The 24,237-nt window shown below is 35.1% G+C and overlaps 1 long non-coding RNA gene across 1 annotated transcript; it reads left to right on the top strand.

Moving 5' to 3' along the window:
- Positions 1–19,582: 19,582 nt before the first annotated feature.
- Positions 19,583–21,738, top strand: LOC104646281 (uncharacterized). Its single transcript, XR_740419.4, has 2 exons — positions 19,583–20,277; positions 21,554–21,738. It is a non-coding gene; the product is annotated as an uncharacterized lncRNA (long non-coding RNA).
- Positions 21,739–24,237: the final 2,499 nt, after the last annotated feature.

Here is a 24,237-nt window from a genome sequence, read left to right as displayed (position 1 = left end):
AATGACTTTTCTTATGGACCTGTATTCTCCCTCTGCTGAAGAAAGGGAAACAGAGCTTGCTTCTTTGATTTTTGTGTGATGGGGGAACCATTAAGGGTAATGAACAAACCATTGATTGACCGACGAGAATCCTTACAAGATGCCCAATCGACATCGCAAAAAGCATTTAGAGATAAAGAAGGAGGAGACGATAAGAAAATCCCATGCCCTGGATCCAAAGCCAAATATTTCAATACACAAAGAGCAGCAGAGAAATGAGAGTGGCATGGACACTACATAAATTGAGTGAGTTTCAATACCATGAAAGCAAGGTCTGGACGCGTATGTGTCCAATAGTTTAGTTTCCCTACTAAATGCCTGTAAGTTGTAGGATCGGAAAGCAGTATATCAGCATCTATATGTAGTTTGATAGAGGGGTCCAAAGGGGAAGTAATAGAGGAAACATTTGAAGTATCAAATTATTTGAGAAGGTCAAGAACAAATTTGTGTTGACTGATGATAAAACCTTGATTCTCTCTAATAATTTCCAGACCAAGAAAATAATTGATATCCCCTAAATTCTTTACCCTGAATTCAGCAATGAGAAAAGACTTGATTGCAGCAATTTCAGGAAGATCATCACCATTTAAAAGAATATCATCCACATAAACTGCAATAATAAAGATATGCCTGCGGATCTTTTTTTTTAAAAAAGGTAGTCATTCAAAGACGAAGTGTACCCCTTGTAACTGAGAGCATTAGCAAGTCGAGAATACCACTGTTGAGAAGCTTGTTTCAAACCATACAAACACCTTTTAATGATACAAACATGGTTAGGTAATGGTGGAACAAGCCCAAGTGGGATTTTCATGAAACTTCCTCCTCTAATGAACCGTGTAAGAAAGCATTATTGACGTCCAATTGTGAAAATTTCCGATCTTTCTTTACTACCACTGCTAAGAGACATCTAATGGTTGTCATTTTGACAACAGGAGGAAAGGTTTCATTGTAGTCAATTCCCTCTCTTTGAATATATCCCCTCACCACCAATCGAGCTTTAAATCTTTCAATTTAACCACCGGAAAGAAGTTTGATCTTGTAAACCCATTTGCAAGGTAAAACCTTCTTTCCTAGAGGTAATGAAATGACTTACCAAGTGTTGTTGAGTTCTAGAGCTGCAATTTCTGCAGCCATAGCAGATACCCATTCAGGGTGTGCAGCACCTTGAGAGTAACTAGTGGGTTCAGTAAAATTGGTGAGGGATTTGAAAATGTGTTGATTAGTAACAGACAGGGTGTTAAAAGAAAACACTTGAATAGAAGGAGGGGAAGCAAAACACGATTCAGTAAGATTAGTGAGATAAACACTACTGCATGTGAAATCCTTGAGATAACCTGGTTTGTGAGAAAGCCTTTCTGATCTTCGTATAGAAGGGACAGGAGGAATGACAAGGTCTGGTGAAGGAGGATGAACAACATTTAAGAGAGAAAGGTGGTGGAGGAACAGAATAAAATATGTTATTATGGAAATTGAGGGAAAAAGATATTGATCAGTATCATTAAAATAAAAAGGAGAAGGAGTGAAGAGTTGAGAGGATGAGGTAGAAGAGGTAGCAAAAGGGAACTAACCTTCATAAAAACAACATTCGTGGATACAAATATCTTCTTAGAGGTGACTTCCATGACTATGTACCCTTTTTGGAAATGAGGGTAGCCTAAGAAGCCACATTTCGTAGATTAGGGATAAAATTTTGACCTTCCTTGAGATAAGGTGGAACAATAACAGAGACAACCAAAAAATTGTAAAGAAGAGTAGGAAGGTGGATAGTGAAAGAGAATTTTATAAGGGTCTTTCCATGTAAGACCTTTGAAGGAAAAAGGTTGATTAAATGTGTAGCAGTGAGAACATGCTCACCCCAATAAGAAATGGAAACATGGGATTGAACAAATAGACTACTAGCAACCTCCAAAAGATGTCTACGTTTCCTTTCTACCACCCCATTTTGTTGTGGGGTGGCTACATAACTCTGTTGATGTAAAAGGCCATGTTCTTGCAAATAAGCAGCTTCTAGGTTTCCTTTCCCAAGTTCGAAAGCATTATCAGACCTTATACACTTAACCTTTTTGCTAAACTGTCTTTTGTCCATGGATAAAAAGGTCTTTAAAATTAGAAAACCATTGCTTTTAGTACTTAGAAAGAATGTCCAAACACATCTATTATAGTAATCAACTTTGGTAAGAAAATATTTGTAACCATTGTGAGTGACATGTTTATAAGGGCCCCAAGTATCAATGTGAATCAAGTCAAAATTCCCTTTAGTTTTGATTGAACTAGTGGGAAACGAGGACCTGGTTTGTTTTGCTTGAGGACAAATAGGACAAATAAGAGTAGAATTAGAAGAATGTTTGATAAAATTAAATAATTTCATTGGGGATAGGGGAAAATGCCCAAGTCGCATATGCCAAAGGCTTACATTTGAAAGATCATCACAAAAAACAGGACAAGAAACCGGAATAAAATTGGAATTGCTCCCTTTTTAAAAAGGGATAGATTGCTTGACAGAATTTAAACTAGGTCTAAAATTAGTTGGCTACAGAAGATGTAATCCTACTCTAAGTTCACCAAAAGCTACCACTCTCTTCATCATAGGGTCCTGCAAGAGACATGCACTAGAAGTAAACAACATATTCGAGTTGATTTGATCACACAACCTATGTATTGAAAAAAGATCGTATTTAAAAACAGGAACTTCAAGGACGTTTGTTAGAGTAAGGTTAGGCAGAACAGAAATACTACCTATATGAGTGACAGTTTCCATGAAAGAATTAGGTAAACTAATGTTAATGGGAACAGGAAGAGGTTTCATAAAGGAGAAAGAAGAAGAGTCAAAACACGTGTCTTCTGATGCTCCTGAGTCAATGATCCAATTTGTAGAATTTAAAACTGAAAAGCATGTGCCTGAGTATTTAAGGATGGTACCAGCTACACCATTTGCATTTATCTTTGTTGAAGGCACTGATTGCCACATCTACATTTCCTTCACCATTTGACTAATTTGTGCTAACTGTTCCTTAGTAAAGTGTTGAATGTTATTCGTCCCTCCTTCCTTAGAAGACTGATAAGGGTTGTCCTCTCTTGCAAAAGTTGCAGCCCCTTTGATCATAGAGTTTTTCCCTTTAGTGAACTTGAAATCCTCAGGATACCCATGCAATCTATGACAATTATCCATGACATGTCCAGTTCTAAAGTAATATGTACAGGTAACATTTGGGTCGTACTTGCTTTTCTTCCCTTTGGTTCTTTGTGTATTAATGCTAGATGTTTTAGAAGGAAAACCAGCTTTCGGAGGGTAGACACTAGACCTCTGACCACCATACCCGTTTCTAAAATTTTTATTACCATTTCCATTTCTAAGATTTGAAGAATCAGAAGTGTGATTATGCTTTCCTGCCATGAAGGAAGAAGAGTCTAGAGCAGTTTGAGAATATTGATAGATCTCCCTCTAATTTTCATCCTACAATAACAGAGAATATGCAAGATCCATGCCTGGAAGTTGATTCATCATTAGAATGGTACCTCTAGCTTGACTATAGGTGTCACTTAGACCCATTAGGAATTGAATATGTCTTTGATCCTGTAAAGACTTAGAAATTTTGGATTTTCCATTACAAACACAGATACAAGAACAAGCAATATCTGCATTTAAGGGGTCCAACTCATCCCATAAACGTTTCAATTTAGTGAAATAACCTGATATATCAAAATCACCTTGCACTAATCCTTCAGTTCCTTTTTAAGGTGAAAAAGTTCGGTACAATTAGACTTACGAAACCTTTGTTCGAGGCTATCCAAAAGCTCCTTAGCACTGTTGGAATAGATAACACTATCTCCAATTTCTTTGGATAATGAGTTGAATAACCAAGAGGTTACCATGTCATTAGAACAATTCTATTGAGAAGAATCAGAAGTATTGGAAGTTGGTGCTTGACAAGTGCCAATGATGAAGCCTAGATTCCTTTTAGCTGAAAGAGATATCAAGATCAATCTCCTCCACCCAGGAAAACCTCGTCCATCAAACACAGTGCTTATAAGGTTCATTCCAGGAGAATCAGAGGGAAGAAGATAATAAGGGTGACTGGAGTCCATAGCAGATGCTGCAAATGCAACACTTGTTCCAGAATTGTTGGAGGGTTGATGAATCTACCATTGTAGATGATGAGTGAGTGAGAAATGGATCGAGCTTTCTGCTCTGATAGCATGTAAGAAATTGAGGAGACAGTTTGTGGAAATTTTCTAATGATCTTTTGATCATTACTTCAATCTATATATACATGTATTTTGTCTAGGAAAATAAGCAAAAAAAAATACACAAAAATCTCGGTTGTACACTTTTCTAAATCTGGTAGAAATATTCTAACAACCTAACTAATTTTATTCCCCCACGTGCTGATACAGTGTGCTGCTCACATGCTCTTTTTCATTTCTTTCTTTCTGCAGCTAATTGATGAGTGGGAATTATGTTTGCCAACAGTCTTTGATATGGAAGTTTCATGCATATTAAGAATAGGTAGAATTCATTTTAGTACTGCTAGTTGGGTTTTCCAAATTTTATGAATTACATTTTATTTTGATACTTGGTTTGATATATTAATTAGTTGCTCCAGCTGGCTAAGTATATTCATGATACTAATATTGTCATGACTACTAATCCTCCGGGTGTTATTGATTTTCCCAAAGTCGCTTCTACTGTAATTACTTTACTTAATTACTATCGAAGTTTTTCTAGTTTATTTTGATTTTTCATTATGACGACTTGTTAAACTTACATTCTTATGGTATGCAGTATATTTAGATGATTTATAATTTAAATGTTTATTTTTCAATCGTTTGTTAGTGGTTTATTTACTGGCGACTACTCTATATGTTTATGCTTGAAAAGTGCCTGTAGATTGATTTATTTGTGGTATGCATATATTTGGCTTATTTGGTTCTTCTCTGTTAGGGAAATAAATTATTTGTGATTTCTTAGATAATTCTTTCCTTGTATGGGTCATTCTTACTTGTCTCATTTTGCTTAATTGGAATCTTTACAATTTTGCTTATAATTGGTAAAAAATAATAATTATTTTCTAATTTGCCTCCCTTAAAATAAAAAAAATATTAATTGATCAGCGTTTTCTTAATTAAAATTGAGGGATCTATAAAAATGATTTCATATTGGGTAAAAAAAATTAAAAATAATTCTAGTTTTGGCTTTCCTTTGAAATAAGGAAATTGTGGTTTAATTGATTCCTTAAAATATATTCTTTCTTCCTAAACCATGTCTCTTACACTATAGAAATAAGACCCCTCCCTTCATTATTGTTAACCCTCACATTCTCTCATTGCTTATACTTGAATAATAATAACGTAATGCTCTCTAATCTTATGATAATTAAGATTCCGATAAACATTCAAGTGTTTTCTTTGCTATTTTGGTGTGTTCGGATCGAAAGTTGGATTACGTTGTCTCTATTGCTAAGAATTTTTTCTGTTTAATTGTTTAGTGTTCTTATTTAGCATTTATATTAGTCTTGCATCCATCCTTTCTCTCAATGTGCTCTGATATGTTGGAATTCGTCTGAAACTCATTATTATATTTCTATTTGCTCCATTTTTAGTTTGTATTGTAAATTTGTAGTAACTCTAAGTCTCTAATATTATTAAATAACTCGGTGAATCGCCTAAGGGTGAAGGGGTTACACGCTACTTTTTAATTTTATTTTATCGTAACTTATTTGTGTTAGAAAATATGCTTATAGGATTGTGATTCATTTGTTTGTCTGTGTTTTAACAAATATGTTTTAGATCTAACTAATTTAAAACAAAGTATGTCATCATCATTAATCATCATCTATATTTTAATTATAGTTTTAAATTGTTCGTTTTTAATATTATCTTTTAATATGTTATCGGATTGGCGTTAACCACCTTATTAATTGTAAACAAATAAATGATATTAAGGTTTTGAATATTATCATGTTGTGTTTTTATATTGAAAACTTAATTTTGTCACCTTAGATTCCATGACATAAGACTAGATATTTGTAATTGGATTATATTAATCATTTGTCCGACATGTTAAAAGTTTATTTGCATATTTTCTGTCTGCCCTTGTACAAGATTATTTTCTACATACTTAATTTTGAATATGTCTGAAACGTTTATTTGTGCACTATAATCAATTGTTCTGCTATATAAAATCAACCGTGTTATGCATGTGTCTTTTAAAAATCTGCAACTATATGTTGTTTCGATTAACTCTGCTCAAATTAATTAATTTTCTGCACTATTTTTCAACTCAAAGTCTTCTCTAAAAATTATTTTCTACATCCAAACATATTTTAAAATCTGTCAATAACTAACTACATGCTAATTTAAAATAATCTTTACATAATAGTCTAATCTACTATTGCATTAACACGCTATTCTGCATAATCTCTCACTTAAATTTTTCTATCCTAATAAAATTTTGCTCGATCTTAACTTTTGCATTGTAAAAATTGTCTGGCCCCATAAAATTTATTAAAATAATAAGTAAATAAACTCTGCACTGTTCTATATCTTTTGTTCTTTTATTAAAATATTGTCTTGTTGTTTGCTCAAATATTCGTATGTTCACATACTTTGCATGAGATATTTCACAATTATGTGTGTTTGCTAGAATGCTTGTAACCGAATGTAGAGGCAAACTGAGACTTTACGTGTCAAATATTGTCCAATACTTGTTGCTTGGTGTTACAGGTGTCAAAATGGGTTGGCCCAACCCAATCTAACCCAACCCAAACGGGCTAGAGAGTTAAATGGGTTGGGGTGGGCTGACCCTTTTAATCAAAGAGCCAATAAAATATTGGCCCAACCCATCCCTAAGCGGGCCACGGGTTTGGACGGGTTGACCCTTTATAAAAAAAATGAACAATATATTCTTTTAGAAAGAGTATCGAATGTTGACATCTATAAACACGACATCATTTCATATAAATATTCATTTATAAATTTTTGGTGAATACTTATAAAAATACATTTATGAATCACACACTTTGGTGAATACTTACAAAAATACATAATAGCCAATGTAAGATTTAGCGGATAAATGTTGATCATTCCATCATTTCTCCCACAAAAAACTAGTTAGTTTAAAAGATTTTCAGCAATACAAGGCAACCTAAATACTTAACAAATCTAAATTTCTAAATGTTACATGACTCCTCAATTGATGTTTCACAACCCCACTTCTACTTCCACCATCAATCATATTTGAATCAACATGTGATATTATTTCCTTAAGAAGTTCATGTTCATCTAAAATTCACCATGCAAGATGATATTGCCAAATACTTGATTTTTAATTTTTAAATTATTCATAAAATCTTTACAAATAAAACACTATTAAAATATATATAGAAATATTTTAAAAAATTAATAGCCCACGGGTTGGCCTCAAAGGCTTGTGGGTTGAGCATATGATGTCAACTGGTCAAATGGGGCAGGCTAAAAAGCCTCGTTCATAAATGGGCCAAAAATATTAAGTTCAACCCCACTTATTTCAAGGGTTGGGTTGGGCTGACCTCGCGGGTCAAGCCCATTTTGACGGTCTACTTGGTGTCTCGGAGGGCGTTATATTTATTTTGTCTAAACCATACAACTAAGTCCAATGCCTCTTGGACATTAAGTTGTGATGATTAGACATCTTTTAGGTACAAAACGCATGTGGTGGTTGGGTAGGGATAGTTGGCCTATGGATATGATGACATCAACTCAGTCTAAATGAGAAATATTGATTTTGTGTGTCCCTATACAGAAGTTGGCCGACATAAAATTAAAAGTCGAGTGTTGATTTAAAAGTCTCTTAGAGTCCCCCTTTCATTTTGTCCCTTGATTTGTTCTAATTATGTTTATTTGGGGTAGTTTAAAGAAAATATAGAATTGTTTGTCTATATGATTGTACAATTTCTATCATCTTTCCTATCTCTTTATTAATTGCTTAGTATATATTTTATTTATTACTATCACTTAGACCCGCATGCTTAAATAATTAATTAAAATACTAATGTGGAGCTATATGTTCAATTTGTTATTATATCACATAATTTTTCGTGTTTTTAAATAAAAATTATTTTAATTGTTTATGTTATCACCTAGTCTCGCATGCGTAATCAATTATATAAATAAATAAATTGATCTTAATTGTTTATTTTTATCAGCTAGTATCGCACGCTTACTAATTTTTAAAAATGATAATATGAGCTAATTGATTAATAGTTGTTATTTATTATATCACTTAGCTTAGCTTGATAAACTAATTAATTAAATTATCAAAGAAGCCTTAATTGTTTAATTTTATATTACCACTTAGTAAGCATGGTTAATTAATTAATAATAATGAAGTGACCTTATTTGTTACTTGTAACCCTCACATAAATTGCATGAGATACGGCCTGGGCCCACATATGTGGACCTCGAGAGATGCCTAACACCTTTCTCTCGAGGTAATTTAAACCCTTACGTGGATCTCTGATTCGTTCACTTCTTAGTAGATTAATTAGGTTAGATAGGTGCCCTAACGCGCTTTAATTCTTTGAGTGGCGACTCTTCAATACCCAAATTCCAAAAGAGGTGTTAGGTCGTGCACAAAACCCATTTTTACGGGAAAAATCGGGTACAACAGAATGACGACTCCGCTAGGGATATTGGATTCTTACCAATATGTGTTTCATCCTTATTTATGTGGGGTGTACTTTGTTTGGTCATCTCATTATTTGTTAGGTGATTACCTTGTTTAGTTATTATTTTGTTTTCTTATTTATTGTATATTTTCCATGTTCCACCCCTTTCCCTTTCCCTTTTCCTTATTTGTTTATTTTCATTTTTCACCCTTTCCCTTTCCCCTTGTATGTTTACTTGCATGTTTAATCACATACCTTCTTTGCATGATTTTTAATATGTTTATAGTTTACTTTCCTTTACTTATGTTTATTTATTTTCTTATTTGTCGCTTTATAAATTGCCTATGTGTTATTATTTTTCCTCTAAATTCTAAATGTTTACTGTTTTGATAACTGACATTTCGCTCATACTTTCCCCCCAATTGGGACCCTCTTCATTTTTTTTTGTTCTTGTGATGGTGTGTGATTGCACATCTCAAAAATACTCCAATTCTCTTCAAACAACCCTATTAGAGAGATGGTTGATGAGAATAGCTTTACTACCGTGGAACCATGTGCCTTCTCGCATAGAATCCCTTTCTAGTCTGCGTCAAGCCAATTCTTAGAAAATCTTGATTAGGTCATACGTGATGCATAAGCCTTAGGTGGTTTGATCCTTGGTGTCAATCCACATAATTATCAGCCACCCTATTGTCAAAATGTCCCCTACAACTTTTTTAAAAATTGAATATTTACGTGTTAATGTTATCATAATAATTAAATCAAGTCAACTTTGCGAAAATGGAGTTTAGAACTTGTTTTTTGTTTGTTTTTAGTCATGGACGCTCCCTACTTCCCAAACACGCAAATGGTTGTGGGAGTGAACAATATTTTAAAGAAGTGGTGGATGAGTATTAAGAAGGACCATGAGTTCTAAGTCCACAAACTATTGGGTGGGTTGACCTTCCTCTTGTTTGTTGCTCGTGATCGCTACATGATTATGGAGATGCTTAAATTTTGGGACCCATTGATCTTCAAATTCAAGGATTTTGAGATAACTCCGACACTTGAGTAAATTGGCGAATATATTTACCTTCCTCACCAAGGTCGCCAAATGATCGTACCGCATAAGAAATCACCAAATAAGTTCTTGAAGAGTCTAGGGATGAGGCGAAATATGAAATTAGATTTTCTAGATTCTGGGTGGATTTCAATGGAATTTTTGTACTCATGCTTTTGTGACAAAAATCGCATAAAAATTTCAATGCCGATTTTGGTTGTTCTGTCATACAGTGGTAGAAATACAGTCTAAGAGCTTTCGCCATCGAACTATTGGGATCCTTAGTCTTCCCTATGAAGGAATGGAAAATTAGTACCGCTCTAGGTTATGTGGTTAGGATGTTAGCTCAAGGGGAGGGGGGAATCCTAGGAACACTATAGTGCCTATGATTCTTGCAGAAATAATAAGGGCTTTGACCGTATGTGCTAATGGTAAAGATATTATGAAGGTTGTAACCTTTTGTTACAATTATGGGCCACTGAACATTTTTATAAACGAGATAACTTGGTAGACATTTGAGTGGCATGGTAAATAAAACTTCCAGTCATCCCATAAGGATGAAGCATTTTCTTGCTCCTGTGGGAACTGAAGATTGGTTCATGTACCTAAGAGTGCTTTCTGGAAATCAAATCCAATGGAATTACCAGTGGTTGAGGCCTAGTCATTCCATGGTTAGTGTTCATGAGCTATACTTCATCGAGCTTATTGGCCTAAAGGGGGTCCAACCATACGCGCCTCTCGAGCACAAGATTTTGTAGTTGGCCTAAAGGGGGTCCAAGTTGCCTATCTCTGTGGGAACCCGGTTTGGAGAAAATATAGAAAATCCTTGTCACATAACCAAACAACCATGCCAAACAATCCTTCAATCAATATATCCCAACCCGAAATCCACTCATCCAAATATCTTCCCACCACTTCATGCCCAAAATACCCAAATTCCTCTTCGCCATTACTGTAAACAAACCAAGCCAACCCTTCCAAAAACAACTTAAAAACCCTTCACATACTTTTGGAAATAACAACTTCAATCCCATATATATAGAAATCGCTCCTGTAACCCATGACCTCCATGATTCAAAGTCCTACCAAAAAGATATTATGATAAAAACACTGACCGAGATATTAGATAGCTTGACCAATAGGGTGCAACATGTGGAAGGAAGAAAGAGGTTAGGGCTGAGATACGAGGATTTGTTCATACACAGTGATGTAAAATTTCCAGAAGGATACAACCTTCCAAAGTTTGAGATGTTTAATGGCATTAGGGATCCCAAAGCCCACCTGTCTCACTAGGGAGGCCCTATCATGATTTATTGAGCATGACCCTCAGAAATGGGTCGAGTGGGTGGACATGGCGACAAACTTTATGAATAGGTTTGGTTTTAATGTAGAAAATGCACCTGACTGGTTGTACATTCAAAACCTGAATAAGAAACCTAGAGAATATTTCAGAGACTACGCCATAATATAGAGGTATGAGGTGGCTAGGGCCAGACCTCCCATGAAGGAACCCCAGATGAAAGACTACTTTATCTATGCCCAAGAGCCACAATATTATGATAAGAATAATGTTGGTGGCTAAAAAGAGTTTTGCTAAAATCATAAAATAAGGAAAAAGAATAGTGGAAGGTATAAAAAGTGGATCTATCATCAACTGGAGGCCTTGCGGGCAACTAAGACAGCTCTGCAATCCGACGGAATAGAAGAAAATTGGAATAAAACATGTTCCATAGTGATGGATCATGGAACCAAGACCCCTTTGAGGTACCAGGCAACAAACCCACCTCCATCTCGATATCCTCACACTCCATACCCTTAACATACCTCAGCTTCTCCATCTATATCTTCCCAACCCATGCTAGAATATAACCAAAATACTCCTCCTCAGTATGTTCAAGCTTCATAGCTTGTTTATAATGCCCAGACAACATACTTCCAAACTCGGACACCCACCCAAATGCCAAATAATCAAAATAGACCTCCATATGAAAGAAGACCTGCAAAAATGTATACCCCTTTGGATGAACCCATAGCCCAACTTTATGAGAGGCTGAAGCAAACTGGCTACGTTACCCCAATTCCTACATTACTTGTGGATGTCCGCGCAAAATGGTGCGTCCCTAACAAGGTTTGTGCCTATCATTCTGGATGAAAGGTCACACTACCGAAGTTTGAAGATCCTTGAAGGATAAGATTCAAATGCTGATTGATACAAAGTCCATCTAGCTCAAGGATCCTACACAGAATGTTGCAAATAATCCTTTTCCTAACCACCAGGCCAACATGGTAGAAGTTGGTGATATCTAGGATTGGGAAGAATCTATCTGGATCCTCGATACAAAAGAAACCATGATTGCCATCGCCCAAGCACCAATGGTAGTACAAGGACGTCCTCCGTTTGAGGTGGAGGTTGCCCGCCCAGACCGTCATTCACTGTTTGTAGAGTGTCTTCTCTGATCCAATATGATATACATGTTATCTCTTGGGATTACAACAAAATAAAGACAAAAGTGGTAAAAGCAGACGTTGCAGTAGGAGTGACTAGATAAAGAAGAATTTACACTTCTAAAAATTTGGTCCAGGGAAGTTCTAGCAAATCCAAGGCACCAATCGTAGATTATGAAGATCAGGGTATCTGGAAGAAGGTTCAAGCTAATGAGTACTTTTTCATTGATCAATTGAGTATAACCCACATCCCAAATATCAATCCTGGCACAATTAAAATCTTCCAAAACTCATCGGAATGCCCTTTAAAGGTCTTGGGTGAAGCCTATGTCCCATCTAGCATCACTCATTGAGAGGTAGCCCCGATGGTCGGGCAGGTTTTTGAGGCCAACAAAATATCTTTTCACAAATATGAGTTGCCACTTGAAGGAACTACACACAATAAGGCTTTGTACATTTCAATTCAGTATCAAGACAAGGTGATCACCAAAGCGTTAGTCATATAGGCTCGAGTTTGAATGTTTTCCCTCTAAGCATGTTGACAGGGTTGGGCGTGGATAGTACAAAAATTCAAAATTGAAACATGAATGTGAGATCATTTGATGACTCTCAGAGGGGTACCATTGGGGAAATAACCTTGAACGTGCTCATTGGTCCTGCCACTTTTCCAATAGATTTCCAGGTCTTGGACATTCCCTCATCATATAACTTATTGTTAGGTCGTCCATGGATTCATATGGTCGGAGTGGTTCCATCTACTCTTCACTAATGCTTGACGTTTGAATGGAATTATAAAGAGGTTGTAGTTTACGGAGAAAAAGTACATCATGTACCAAACAGTGGAGACTGTCGACAACATTGAAGTGCAACCTTAGTGTACCCAAAAGATCATAGATATGATGTCCTGGTTTGGTTTCGAGGTTGGGAAAGGTTTTGGAGCTGAATTGCAAGGGAGTGTCGAACTTATACAACATGTTTTTCGCTCCTCCACTTTTGGCTAGGGATATAAATACACTACTGAAGAGTGGCTTGAATGGTAACCACCAAGAGATGGGTACTATTTTCCATTAAATAAACCCATAGAATCGTTGCATCAATCATTTTGATCAGCAGGTTCTGTGGGTGGCATCATGGATGAGCTTTTGGAAGAAATGAAGGGATTATTTTTTACCAAAGAAGAAAGGAAGGTTTGCAATGTCATGATCAAGGAGGATGAGAAAAGGGACCCTAGCGGAAGCAAGAGGCGAAGATTAGTATCAGCAATTGGACCTCAACTCCATCCTGACCTCGTCGGGCATCTGAGTAGCTTTGAAAGATGTTTTCTATCGAGTTTTTTTAAAATAAAAAAAGCTTTTCAATAAAGAATTTTAAATTCAAATTTTTCCGCTACTACTTTGAAATGCTAATTTTATGCAAATATGGAGTATTTAATCAATAAAGTTCTTGTCCCATTAATCTAATATCTTTTATTTATTTGTGTGTTATTCTTTCTCCCAACATTTGTTATAAAAATGTTGAATATGAGACTATGGCAAATAACGGGACGGCATAACTTAACATTAATGACTTAGAAGAAGTCAAAGAAAGTGAGGTCCCTGAGGAATTTATCAAAAGGGTTGAGGAATTCAAGGAGAAACCCAATCAAAACTTGGTGGAAACAGAAATAATAAATCTGGGAAATTCAGAGATGACACAAGAGACTCAAGTAAGAATCCATATGACAGAAGATGACAAGAAAGAGTATACCAAGTTTCTCATGGTGGATAAGGATATTTTTGCATGGTCCAATGCAGAAATGACAGGGCTAAGCACTTCAATCGTAGCCCATCGACTACCCACCGATCTAGTATGTCCCCTTGTGAGGAATAACTGAGAAAATAGAAGCCTGAGTTGAGTTTGAAAATAAAAAAAAATAAGTATCAAAGCAATTAGATGTTCGAATTCTTCATGTAACAGTATCTAACCTGGCTTGCAAATGTCTTTCCAGTGCCCAAGAAAGAAGACAAGGTTAGACTATGTGTGGACTATCAGGATTTCAATAAGGCTAGTCCTAAGGATAACTTTCCATTGCCCAACATACACATCTTGATTGACAACTATGCTAAGCATGAAATATAATAAATGTGGATTACTTTGACGGATATCATCAAATTGACATGTACAAGGACGATTTTGATAAAACTGCCTTCATTACACCGTGAGGTTTCTACAACTACAATGTAATGCCTTTTGGGTTAAAAACGTTGAGGATACGTATATAAGGGCGACGAATATTTTGTTTCATGACATGATCCTTAAGGAAATTGAAGTTTATGTGGATGATGTCATCATCAAGTCATAGAAAGTTCAAATCATTTAGATGACTTGTAAGAGTTCTTTGCTAGGCTACACAAGTATAATCTAAAGTTGAATCCATAAAAATGTGTCCTTAGTTTTCCTGCAAGAAAGCTTTTGGGTTTCATTGCCAGTCGTCAAGGTATAAAATTGGATCCATCGAAGATCAAAGAAATTCATGACCTTTTCCCTCTAAAGAGTAAGAAGGAGGTAATGAGTTTCTTGGGACGACTTAACTATATTAGTCGCTTCATAGACCAATCTATTGTAATTTGTGAGCCTATCTTCAAGGTGTCAAAGAAGGATGTTGCAGTAAAATAGACAGACAAATGTCAACGGCATTTGACAAGATCAAAGATTATCTATCTAACCCTCCTATGTTGGTTCCATTTGAGTCTGATAGGCCATTGTTGTTATACATATCAGTATTGGATAATATTTTTCAGTTGCATCTTGGGGAAACATAATGAAAGAGGAAGGAGGGAAACAAAGCTTGATACTCTCTATTGGAGCGTACTTGTTGTGCTCTAACCTGGGTTGCCTAGAGCTGGGACATTATCTCTCCTAGCACACTACTTATCTTATTTCTATGATGGACCCTCTAAAGTATATCTTTCAAAGCCCATGCCTACTAGTAAATTGGCTAAATGGCAGATATTATTAAGCGAGTTTGACATAATGTATGTTACACAAAAAGCAGTAAAGGAACAAGCATTAGCCGATCATATGGAAGAAAATCCCGTGGACAAAGATTATAGACCATTAAATACCTAATTTTCGAATAATGAATTGTCTTTTGTAGGGGAAGAAATTTTTGAATAATATAATGGATGGAGGATGTTCTTTGTAGAGCTAAAAGTTTGAACAGGTTTGGCATCAGAGTTGTTTTGATCTCACCAATCGAGTAACATTATCCGGTATCAACAAAATTCAGATTCCTTTGTTCAAATAATATGGGTGAATAATAATCTTGCACATTCGGTCTCCTATGAGAGATTAACCTGGATGTCCAATAAATACTAATAATAGGGGATTCAGACTTATTGATTCATTAAGCTTGAGGCAATTGGGCAACCGAAATTCAGAATTTTTTACCATACATGGAGTGCGTGCATAGGTCGTGCAAAAGGTGTATCAAGATAAATTCAAAGATGTGACAAGGATCCAAATGAATTCGTAGATGCCTTAGACACTTTGGCTTCCATGATTCAACATCTTGATCGTAATTACATTGATCCTATTTACATCCACATATATGAGCAACCAACCTATTATTTTCATGTTGAGGAAGAGCCTAATGGAAAACCTTTGTACAATGGCATTCGAGGATATATGAAGCACAAATAGTATACAGAAGATGCAAACAATATACAAAAGTGTAACATTCGGAAGTTAGCGACTCAATTCTTTTTAAGTAGAAAAATCCTTTATATGAGGACTCCTGAATTGGGGTTGCTAAGTGCGTTGAAGCTAGAGAGGCTAGCAAGCTAGTTGAAGAGATACATGCATGAACGTGTGGCCCTCATCTGAACAGTTTCACATCATCAAAAAAGATTCTAAGATCGAGATATTTTTTGCTAACTATAAAGACAGACTGCATTCGCTACGTTCAAAAATGCCACCAATGTCAGAATCATGTAGATATGATTTGAATTCCTCCCAACGAACTACATGTTGCTAGTTTACATTGGTCATTCGCAGCATGGGGCATGGATGTCATTGGACCCATCGAGCCAGCAGTATCTAATGGACAATATTCATTCTTGTTATAATTGAATACATCACCAAGTGGGTCGAAGCCACCTCCCAAAAATTGGTGACAAAGAAGGTTGTGGATGATTTTGTCAAAAATAACATTATTTGTAGGTTAGAGATTCCTGAGTCAATCATCACAGACAATGGAACCAACCTAAATAGTGATTTGATGAGATTACTGTGTGAGAAGTTCAAGATCGGTAATCGAAATTCTACAACATATAGACCACAAATGAATGGGGTTGTTGAGGCGGTAAACAAGAACATCAAGAGGATAATGCGCATGATGATTGATAATCACAGACATTGGCATGAAAATCTACCATTCGCATTGCTTGTGTATCGTACCCCAATCAAAACTTCTACTGGGGCCACACCTTACTTTGTGATATACGGTAATGCCTGTTGAAGTAGAGATACCGCCTTTAAGGATTATTCAGGAAGTAGAGTTGAGTGATGTTGAATGGGCACAAGTTTGGGCAGAGAATATGTCACTAATAGATGGAAGAAGAATTAACTCCATTTGTCATGGTCAGCTCCATAAAAATAGAATGGTCAGAGCTTGCAACAAGAAGGTTAGACCTAGACATTTCTCACTTGGCAACTAGTTTTGAAGCAGATTTTCCCAAATCAAGATGAAGCAAAGGGTAAGCACTCACAAAACTAGAAAGGCCCATACATAGTCTCTGGGTACTGACAGGCGGAGCCCTCATACTTGCAAAAATGGACAGAGAAGTTTGGCCCAAACCTATCAACTCAGATTCTGTGAAGAGATATTGCATCTAAGTTTGTTTCATGCTCTAACTTTGGGACTACGTCACACCTGATTTCTGTATAAGAGGGCATATCGTAGGCGCTCCTATGGAGTTTGGTCTTATGATAATAAAAACATCGTTTTCCCCTTTTCATTGGTAACCGGGACAAAACTTTTAAGAGGGTCTTAAAAATTGCATCAAAGCTTTCTCCTTACACATCTTGATACCGGGGCATAATTTTTTAGAGGAACTCAAAAAATCCATCAAAAATAGTTCGTCACACAAAGCAACAACTAGAGCATAATTTTTTAGAGGGTCTCAAAAATTCACAAGCAATCAAGCTACAAATCTTCAACAAAGATCAAAATAACAGATTTGCTACTTAGTTAGATGTTGTAAAGTCACAAACTATGCCATGGTCAAGGATTCATCACTTTTTTCAAAATGATAATTTCAAAATCTTTCAAAATTTCTCTCTTTCTACTATAAATATTTCTTTTAAGTAGATACCAGAGAGGTGTGGATGGCGAGTCAAAGGAAGCACACCAGAAAGAGCAGATCAACCTCACCAAGTTTTAAATTCATGAACGTTTCTTTGAATGTATAAAGTAAGGTAATATATACAAAAAGCAGTTTCAACCATGCTTGAAAGATCATCACACCACTATCGATCTCGACAAACCCTTCCAACAAGGTGAATGTCCGATCTACTTTATGCCGCAATCAACTATTAAATGTGCCTGAAATTGCATTTGCCCAAGATTGCATGTGCCCGGTATTGCATGTGCCTAAAATTGCAAGTGTCTCTGATTGCATTGTGCCCAAAGAATTGCATTATTACATGTGCCCCAAATCGCATTGTGCCCAAATTGCATTGTGCCCGAGAATTGCATTATGGCATATTCCTGAGAATCGCGTTATGCCCGAAATCGCATGCGCCCAACCAAATTCAAATCAAGTCACAAGTATCAACAGATGTCCAAATTACCGATACACTTTATTTACTCATTATTTATATTCCTAAGGCATCATAGTCTAAAGGCATCATCTTTCATGGTCTGTGGATATCATATCATTGCCTAAGGGTTTAACTTTTATCTATCATGATTTGAACGTATCATAGTCTAAAGGAATCATTTGATGGTCTGCAAAAAACATTTTCATGACATGAGGAATTAATTTTGCGTATCATGGCCCTAGACATCATAGCCTAAGACATCATTTTTGTAGTCTTAAGGCAAAATCCATGGTCGACATGGGAAATTGCATCCTGTTTACATTTATTGTTATCAATCATCGTATCTTCTCTAATCACTTTATTTAGTAAGATTACAAGTTACAGATGTGCATATTACACACAAAATCAATCGTCTTCTAAACTACCGTTGCTTACACGACTACCGCAACAAAGGTCTTACTCGCATTATCGTTTGGTTACTCAGGCTATTTTGAATATATTATTGGATTAAATTCGCTATTGTGATCTACTGATTCCATATTTAGGCTTGTCCGCCTCATAATAGATCACTAGGTTCATCTGCCTTACAATATGACGTTAGGCTTGTCCGCGTTACAATACGGCATTAAAGCTCATCCTCCTTATAATGGGACATCTAAGTTGTCGACCTTACAATACGACATTTAGGTCCTTCCGTCTTATAATGGGATGTATAGGCTCGTCCACGTAACAATGTGACATTTAGGCTCAACCGCCTTATAATAGGACATCTAGGTTCATTGACCTTACAAAACGGCATTTAGGTTCGTTCGTCTTATAATAAGACATTTAGGATAGTTCGCCTTAAAACGGCGTTTAGGCTTGTCCGCCTTACAAAAAGACACTTAGTCATTTTAGAATTTGCAGGTGTGATCAATCTCTCTTTTGGATTCTCTATCATGTTGTTCTCGCTTCTCTTCATTTCTCTTCTCGCTACTCTAATCTTATCCATTCAAGCCCGATATCGCCCTTTCGAATTTTAAGAGTTTCATTTGCTTTTGAATGTAAAACTACCCACGACCTGATTCTCGTATAACTAGAGATATGTAGGTGTCTTAATACCAAAGTGTCAGTCATACCTTTTTTCAACTCTACATCGTTTCAGTTGATCCCACTGACATCTCTCGTCGGTCGGATAAAATTGGCTACTAAGTCTCCGTTGAATGCTCGATAATTCATTGTTCATTCTCAAGCAACCAAGGGGCATTTGTTGACACCCAATTTTGACCAACCTTTAACCAATTTTTAGGAATGTTATTCGATTAAATATGTATTTTAAAATTTATTTAAAGTTTAGAATTTTAGTCGATTTTGTATTTAAAAAAAGTTATATATTTTGGTATGTCTACTTTATAAAATTATTGTAAATATAATTCAAATAATTAAAGATTATTAATAAATTTGAAGTAATTATTTTATTCAAATGACCTCAAACTTAAGTGATTTTAATTATATAAAAATTTTACGATAATTGAAGTATTTTAATTGAATAGTATTTCTCTAAATTTCTCTTAAATTATTTCTAAAAATAGCCCATTTTATTCAAATTCCTTTCGATTCTAGCCTATCCAATTCCAATTTTCTTTCAATCATATCCACTCTTTCATTCCAATTCTAACCAATTTTATTGCAACATCGTTCCAATCCTCAATCCAATTTGATTCTAAAATTTAATCTTTTAATCTCAGAATTCATTCTTTAAGTAGATCCTGATCGAATCTTAACCCTATTTATCTAAATCAACGGTTCAGATCTATCCAACTTTCTTTCCTATTTTAATTCTAAAAAGACCACCAACCCTTAAACTTTTTTATTCTCTCTTCCTTCTCTCCAAGCAGCGCCGCTGCTTTTCCTCCTCCACGGTGAACACCGGTGAGACGCCTTTCAACCCCTCTCTCTATCCTTCTCTCCCTCTCTCTCATTCCTCCATTCTATCCGTCAAGACTCCATCCTCCATCCTCCCTTCTTATTATCTGTCTCCCCCTCTCCTCCTCTCTTTTCTCCAGCAAGGATGACCAACAATAGACAGCAGCAGCAGCGACCACCACCAGCAGCGCGGCCAGTGTCCCCGCCTCCTCTCTTTTCTTTTCTCCAGCAGTTGCGCCCAACAGGAATGAGCAGCAGCGCTCAACGACCAGTAGCAGTTGAGAGAAGCAGTTGCGACAACAAAAACCAACAAGCTCCAGCCAGTGAGCAAGGCAAGCTCTAGCCAAACCCTTTGAAACCTTTAAGTTGGTCAAAAGATGGATCTTTAACAGATCCATTCAGGTACATCAGTTATATCTCATCTTTTAGCAATTTTATTCTTCTTCTTATTTGCTATGTGACTTTGATATGGAAGTTCTATGCATATTCAGAATAGTTTGAATTCATTTTAGTACTGCTAGGTGGGATTTCCAAATTTTATGAAATACGTTAATATTTTGATACTTGGTTGGATATATTAATTTGTTGCTCCAGCTCGCTTAATGGATTCATACTACTTATATTGTCATGACTGTTGATCTTCCAAGTGTAAAAGTATTGATTTTCCCTAAATCGCTTCTACTGTAATTACTTCTCTTAATTACTATTGCCAGAGTTTTTCCAGTTTGTTTTGATTTTCCATTTTGACGACTTGTTCTACTTACATGTTAGTGGTATGCAGTATAGTTAGATGATTTATAATTTTAACGTTTATTTTTGAAGCGTTTGTTAGTGGATTAGTTACTAACAACGACTCTATATGTTTATGCATGATAAATGCGTGTAGATTGATTTATTTGTGGTGTGCATATATTTGGCTGATTTGGTTCTCCCCTGTTAGGAAAAATAAATTATTTTGTGATTGCATAGGTAACTTTTTCCTTGTATGGGTCATTCTCACTTGTCTCATTTTGTTTAATTGGAATCTTGACAGATTTTTTATTATAATTGGTAAAAAAATAATTATTTCTTGTTTGGCTCTCTTAAATTTTAAAAAAAATGAGAAGGACTTAAGTAGCTAAGTTTCCAAAGGCTAGTAATTGTCCCTGTTTCCTTAATTAAAATTGATGGATCTATTACAATGTTTTCATATTAGGTAAAAAATTTAAAAATAACTCTAATTTTGGCGTTCCTTTGAAATAAGAAAATTGTGATTTAATTGATTCCTCAAAACATATTTTTTTTTCCTTCTAAATCACGTCTCACCCACTATATTAATAGGACCCCTCCCTTGATTATTCTTAACCCCCTCACATTCTTTCATTGCTTATAATTGAATACTAATAATATGTTGCTCTCTACTCTTAAAATAATTAAGATTCCTATAAACATTCAAGTGCTTTCTTTGCTAATTTGGTGTGTTTGGGTCGAAAGATGGATTATGTTGTCTCCATTGCTGATAATTTTTTCTGCTTAACTGGTTAGTATTCTTATTTAGTATTTATATTAGTCTTGTATTAGTCCTTTCTATCAATGTGTGGTATGATATGTTTGAATTCGTCTGAAACTCGTGTGTTGGTTGTGAATAATTATGTGTTTCCATCTATGTAGCTATCGCCTTTAGTATTTTGTTTAGCAGGTTTGAACTAAAAGCTCAAGAGATGAATAGTCGCTTGACATGGGTTTCCGGACAAGATTTAGTTTATTATTATATTTCTATTGCTCCATTTTTAGTTTGCTATTGTAATACATGTAGTAACTCTAACTCTCTAATATTATTAAATAACCCGGGGAATCGCCTAAGGGCGAAGGAGTTACGTGCTACTTGTTTATTTTATTTTATCAACTTATTTATGTTAGAAAATATGCTTATAGGATTGTGATTCATTTGTTATTCCTTGTTTTAACAAATATGTTTTAGAACTAACTAATTTAAAATAAAATATGTCATCATCATTCATCATCTATCTTTTAATTATAGCTAGTTTCAAATTGTTAATGCCTTAATTGCCTCTTTTAATATGTTATCGGATTGGCGTTAACCACCTCCTTAATTGTAAACAAATAAATGATATTAAGATTTTGAATATTATCATATTGTGCTTTTATATTGAAAACCTATTTTGTCACCTTAGATTCCATGTCATAGGACTGGATAAATGTAATTGGATTATATTAATCATTTGTCTGGGGTGTTAAAAGTTTCTTTGCAAATTTTTTGCCCGCCATTGGACAACATTATTTTATGCTTACTTAATTTTTGAATATGTCTGAAGCGTTTATTTTGTGCACTATTATTAATTGGTCTGCCATATAAAATCAACCATGTTATGCATGTGTTTTTTTAAAATCTACTACTACATGTTGTTTCAATTAAATCCTGCTCAAATTAATTAATTTTCTGCACTATTTTGAAACTTAAAATCTTCTCTAGAATATAGTTTTCTACATCCGCAAATATTTTAAAATCAGTCAATAACTAACTGCATGCTACTTTTAAAATAATTTTTACATAATGGTCTAATCTACTATTGCATTAACATACTATTTTCTACATAATCTCTCATTTTAGTTTTTCGATCCTAATAAAATTTTACTCAAATCTTAATTTCCGCATTATAAAAATTGTCTGGCCCATAAAATTTATTAAAATAAATAAGTAAATAAACTCTTGCCTATGTTATATCTTTTTTTTCTTTCATTAATTTATATTGTCTTATTGCTTATTCAATTTTTCGTATGTTCACACATTTCGCATGAGACCTTTCACAATATGTGTGTTCGCTAGCATGCTAATAACCAAATGTAGAGGCGATTTTGAGAATTTATGTGTCAAACATTGTCCAGTATTTTTTGCTTAGTGTATTTTGTCTAAACCATCCTACCAAGTCCAATGTCTATTGGTCATTATGTCAGGACGGTTCAACACCTTTTAGGTACGAAATGCATGTGGTGGTGGGCTAGTAGTAGTTGACCCTATGGATATGATGACATCGACTCGGTCTAAATGAAAAACATTGGATTTGTCTGTCCCTATACAGAAGTTGATCGAAATAAAATTAAAAGTCTAGTGTTGATCCAAAAGTCTCTTAGAGTCTCCCTTCCCTTTTGTCCCTTGATTTGTTTTAATTATGTTTATTTGGGGTAGCTTACACAAAATCTAGAATTGGTTGTCTATATGATTGTACAATTTCTATCCTCTTGGTTATCTCTTTATTAATTGCTTAGTATATATTTTATTATTATTATCACTAGATTTCCATGATTAAACAATTAATTAAAATAATAATGTGAGCTAGTTTTTCAATATGTTGTTACATCACATAGTCTCGCTTGTATTTAAATAAAAATAATTTTAGTTGTTTATGCTATCGCCTAGTTTCGCATGCCTAATCAATTATATAAGTAAATAAATAAATAAATTGATCTTAATTGTTTATTTTTATCACCAGTATTCCATGCTTAATAATTTTTAAAAATTATTATATGAGCTAATTGTTGAATAGTTGTTATTTATTATATCACTTAGCTTCTTAGCATGATAAGTTAATTAATTAAATTAATAAAGTAGCCTTAATTGTTTAATTTTATGTTACCACTTAGTAAGCATGGCTAATAACTAATCATAATGAAGTGACTTTATTTTCTCCTTGTAATCCTCATATAAATTGAATTAGATACGGTCGGGACTCATATTTGTGGACCATGTGGGATGCTTAACATCTTCCGCTCGAAGTAATTTGAATCCTTACCGTAATCTCTTGTTTGTTGACCTATTAGTAGATTAATTAGGTTAGATAAGTGTCCTACGCGCCTTAATTCATTCCGTGGCGACTTTTCAATACCAAAAATTTCAAAAGAGTTGTCAGGTCGTGCACAAAATCCGTTTTTACGGGAAAAAAATGGTGCGCCACAAACTGCTTTTGTTAGATTTGCAAGTTTTTCTTCTATTGTAGAAGTTTCGACCATCGTCGTGTACATGTTATGTGGGGTAGATCTCGTGCTTAAGACATCATTATCAGTTGAAGCGAATGGCTTCTTGGATGTAGATAGACTCAATTGGGCAAGAACCCTCTCAACCATTTCGGCAATATATTCTTTTGCAGCTTTTGTAGGAGACTTCACATGTTTTGGAGACAAACCAATGACAGTAGAAGATTCGCATGGAACTCGTGAGGCTTGTTATTCTAGCAATTTGGCTTGGTTCCTTTTGATAGGTCCCATGTTTTCCGCATTAACATCAAGAATATTTTCCATAGCGATGTAGAATTTAGATCCATCTATTTTTGCAAAAGTAGATGTGGATTCAGATGCAGATGCAAA

This window comes from Solanum lycopersicum, chromosome 3 (assembly GCF_036512215.1).
Source record: "Solanum lycopersicum chromosome 3, SLM_r2.1".
NCBI lineage: Eukaryota > Viridiplantae > Streptophyta > Magnoliopsida > Solanales > Solanaceae > Solanum > Solanum lycopersicum.
This window is presented reverse-complemented; position numbering and strand designations above follow the sequence as displayed.